Source organism: Pinus tabuliformis, chromosome 9 (genome assembly GCF_031772625.1).
Source record: "Pinus tabuliformis cultivar Carrire ecotype Pingquan chromosome 9, CPIR1, whole genome shotgun sequence".
NCBI lineage: Eukaryota > Viridiplantae > Streptophyta > Pinopsida > Pinales > Pinaceae > Pinus > Pinus tabuliformis.
In genome coordinates this window covers 775,642,507-775,647,414 of record NC_142307.1, presented here as the reverse complement: position 1 = coordinate 775,647,414, position 4,908 = coordinate 775,642,507, and the positions used below count along the sequence as shown (strand labels likewise).

At 35.6% G+C, this 4,908-nt stretch overlaps 1 pseudogene; it reads left to right on the top strand.

Moving 5' to 3' along the window:
• Positions 1-2,265: 2,265 nt before the first annotated feature.
• LOC149151026 (aspartic proteinase PCS1-like) lies at positions 2,266-3,467 on the top strand (annotated as a pseudogene).
• Positions 3,468-4,908: the final 1,441 nt, after the last annotated feature.

Genomic DNA, 4,908 nt, shown 5'->3' with positions numbered 1-4,908 from the left:
ACCGAGTATGACCTAGATGTGTAAGTATGTCCATGCTCAACCTAGATTTGACACATGTCCCTCTTAAAATAAAAATAAAATATTCTTTAAATAGAAACTAACGTGGACCATAATAAAAGGCAAAAATGAAAATGCTATACATGTTTAATTAGTTGTCCATATGAAATAATATACTGTGTTTAAATAATCTATTTAAAGATCTTTGTAACTAATGAAGATATATTTATGTTAAGATATATCATATAAAGATATTGATAAAATAAGTATTTATCGTTAAATGTTTGAAGTGTTTTGAGTATTTTACAGTTTGGTTATATATATATATATATTGTGGTCAAAATCCAACAAACTTTTTTGTACTTGCAAGATATGTACTTTATATAGCATTCAAAAATACAATTTAAACAATGAAAAATTACAGTTCTATTTTGCACTCTAAAAAAATTTGCACATAAAAAAATTTGATCCCTTAACTCATATTAAATCCGTGCTTAAAAAAATCTATACTAATTTATTATATAAAAAAATGATCTTAACCTTCCCAATCCCAATCACTAAACTGTTTCTGGAATCGTCCTCAAGTTGTCTTGAGTTTTTGAGTGGTTCAATGTGAAGTTTAGTTTCCATTTGTCATCCGTTTTCTTTTTTAACGCTTCAACTCAGCCAATCTAATATTGTCATCTTATTCGACTATGAATAATTTCTAATAATTTGTCGCTCTGTTTCGAAATTCCAAAACTTTCGGTGAGATAAAATATTTAGTTTTCCTTTCATGTAATTTTTCCCAGATAAGATTTAATATTCTTTTAATCTATTTTTGTTAAAATAAGTTAAAAGGTTTTTCAGATGAAATTTAATATTTTTTAATCGATTCTTTTTGTTAAAGTTTTTTTTAGCTTATTGGTTAATGTGATACGTCAATCACATTTACTTTTAAATCTAATATTTTGTATTTTTAATAAAATAGATGTTTTTTATTAAAATAAATTTCTTAAGTTTCTTTACATGATTGATTAATGTGATATGTCAATCATATCTACTTTTGTTACTATCAAGTTTACAAACAATAGGGATCTTAGTGGCTGTCACTTCCACCGTCAGCTAGTTGCCTTAACACGTCAGCTAGTTGCCTTAACAATATAAATCATTGCCTTGTTTTCTAATTATAATTCAGTCCGACTCTTACTCGGCTTGATTTTTTAAACTATAATTCGTTCCCAATACTAACAGTTTAAACTTGATCATGTGCTTGTTTGTGCCAGCCATATTCATAACATACCCTTTGATTTAAATAGCTTCGGATTTTTCCGCGTAGGACTAGCACGGACTTCTTATCTGATATGTGTTGAAACCACTAGAAAGCTATAGTGGACACTAGAAAGCTATAGTTCAGACGTGATCCCGCGGTTGTATGTGCCAGCCATATTCATAACATATACTTTGATTTAAATATTCGTTAGTTTCGGATTGTTCTGTGTAGGACTAGCACGGATTTCTTATCGGATTGTTCTGTGTAGGACTAGCACGGATTTCTTATCTGATATGTGTTGAAGCCACTCAGGAAGCTAAAGTGGACTCTATTATTGTACAATGCATTCCACCTTTGTCTCTCCACATGGAGGGAAAAAGAGTAAAAAATAGTACTGGTCGTCCGGCAATATAATGACAGTGTTTGAAACTGTGTGATGCCCATTTCAATATTTTGGTGTGAACCAGCCATCCTATGTACTTGCATAAATGAACATATTAACATATTTTGGTGTGAACAGCCATCCAAGGTAAGGAATGTGTATTTGATGGTTTATTTTTTATTAACATATGTTTATCATAATGAAATGCTTTGTGATATATTTATAATTAGGACTTGGTCACCGCAATTTTATGCGAGTAATGAAGGATACAAATACTAATGAAGAAGGATATAAATATATGTGATATACATGGTATTCGATTGCATTTTAATAATTAATTACGCCGTAAGGCGTTCCCCTCTGAAACCAACTCCCCCAGTTACCTTTCTGTCATAATTCTGACCGTCAGATCCATTGTTAGACGATTACATGTTTTTCCACCGTTAGATACTCGTAACTGTCAACTAAATCTTGATTGGCACCTTTATAACCATAGTCCCATTTCTGTTCGGTGACTTCGCTGGGTGCATCTGACTAATTCTCTGTTTCTTGCCCTGCGTGCAAGTCCTAGGGTTGTTCTGTAATTCAGTTGCAAGTTTATTCCTTCTGTGTGTTCAGTTGGAGGGTTATTCCCATGTTCACCAGCATTTCTGAGGGCAACCCACCTCAGAAACAAGAAATGGTGGTCGATACAAAGAGCGAGCTGTCATGGCTGGAATGTAATCCCTTATTGGCTCCTGGTTCCACTTTTAACCCCATTCTCTCCACCTCTTACTGACCTATCCCCTGCAGCTCATTTGTTTGCACAAAAGAGACCAACGATTTTCTAGTTCCCACAGCATGTAACAACAACCGCCTCTGCCAATACTGCTACTCTTATGTCGACAGGACCTTCGCAGACGGGGTCCTCGGTTCTGTGAACCTCAATCCAATCCATGTCTCCCCTATTCTGAAAATCCCCAATTTCGTCTTTGGGTGTGTGCCATTACTAGAACCTGTCTCATGGGTCTGAGCAAGGGCTCTTTGTCATTCATTTCCTACTGCATTCCGGACCATGTTCTTTGCCCACAATCCGTAGGCATTCTCCTATTCAGAGACTCCCCATTTTACAAATATCTCCATTACATGCCCCGTATACCCAATCCATTCCTCTGCCCTATTTCAACAGAGTGGCCTAAACTTTAAGCTCTATGGTATCAAGCTCTGCGGCATCAAGGTTGGATGACGGTTGCTCTCAATCTCGCCAACTGTCTTCTTGCAGGACAACATGGGCACCAGGCAGACCATGGTGGATTCTGGCATGCAGTTCAGTTTTATTTTGGGCGGTTACACACCCCTCAGACAGGCATTTCTTACGCATAACTGAGGGACCCTGAATCCGGTTCAGGTTAATTTTCCAAAATTTCAAGGACCCATGTATCGTTGCTGCTTCTATCATCCTGCGAGTGCACCATTTCCAGAGGTTACACCCATGACTCTTCTCTTCGATTTCACTCATGTTAGGCTCGAAAGCCACAAGGCACTGTATCCAGTGCCAAAGGAGATTACAAGTGTGTAGAATAACAAAACAATTTACTGCTTCAGGAACTCTGACTCTGTGCCCATGTATCTGGATATCATTGGCAATTACCACCAGCAGAATTTGTGGATAGAATCTGATCTCCCCAGAACTCACGCATTGGATTTGCCAGGGCAGTCTGCAACACCAATTGATCAACTAAATATTGTTTAGCACTCATGGTCACATTGCATAGGAAAATGGTTGAATGTTGATGCTTTTAATACTTTTATTAAGAGTGTATAAATGTGATCTGCGTCAAAATGGCACATTCGCTCAAGATGGTATGCATTCCATGATTTATCAGAAGCTTTTATCAGTTCAATTTTTCTTTGTAGTGGTCATTTTTTTTCTTCTCGTCAAAACCCAAAAATCTTATGGAGGGATCTATTGAAATTATCTCGTTGTTCAATTTTACAGTGCAAGCTTTAAGAGAAATTCAGTTGGATATTAATTTCACATATCCTTCGGCTGGTGATCCATGCTTACCCGTTAATTTTTTGTGGGACTGGTTAGGCTATAACAACGATGTATCCCCCAAAATCAAAAGCTTGTGAGTAGTAATTCAAACCCAGCTTTTATGGGTTGTCCGTTGGTCCAATTTCTAAAATTTTACAAGTTATATATTTAGTTAGTTTATTTAGATCTCAGAAATCTGTTCTGCATTTCATTTGATTGATTTTGATCTCAGGAATCTCTCGAGCAAAGGAATTACAAGTATACCTTCCAGTATTACCCATCTCATAGTCCTTGTTATAATGTAAGTGGAAATTCTAGCTTAGTGTTAGAATCGAATTTCAATATATAAATCAACAATGCACTCTAATCACTATGCTCTTTGAAAATTATATTTGTGCAGCGACTTGTCTGAAAACAATTTAACTGGACAAATACAAGAATTTCTGGCTAATTTGACGAACTTGAGAGAACTGTGAGTAGAATTTCTCTTTGATAGATGTTATATTTATCTGGTAAGGCTACCTTTGTACTCACATACGCACGGCTTATATTCAGAGATGCAATCCAGGAATTTGGAGAACAATAATCTAACTGGTACAGTGCCGGCTATTTTAAGAAACAACAAAAACTTATCGATCAGGTTAATTCTCTTCTCCAACATGGATCATTTTACTGAAAATTAGTATAGTTTTATCATAGAGATCTCTAAATTTGAGATTCAATATTCTGATTGTGTTTTATGTTTGATAAGCTTTCGGGCAATCCACAAAGACACTTCTTTGTGAAGGCAACACAAATCAGTGCACTAAATCAAAACCTGGTATCAGTAAAAGTGTTATAATCAGTTTGTCAGTCGCTGGAGGGATAATATTAATGCTTTTGTCAATTACTGTTGCAACAGTACTTAGTAGAAGATTGAAACAGGCGAGGGCTAGGGTTGTTGGTATGTATATATGATTTGTGTATTTTCTGATCATTCTCTATTGGCCTACATATTTTGTTAGTGATTTTAATATTTGTAACAACATTCTTCTATTGTTCTTGCAGAGAGAAATCCTTTGAAAGAAGCCACAAAGGGCCATGACTTATCATCACCTCAATGAAGAAAATTTAGTTATGATGAGGTCAAGGAAATAACTGGTGGATTTGGAAGGCAAATTGGCAGAGGAGGATTTGGGCCTGTATTCTATGGTCATCTGCAAAATGGTGCTTAATTCATCAGCGTTTCACATTTTCCTATATAAACAAGAAAGGTTTTTT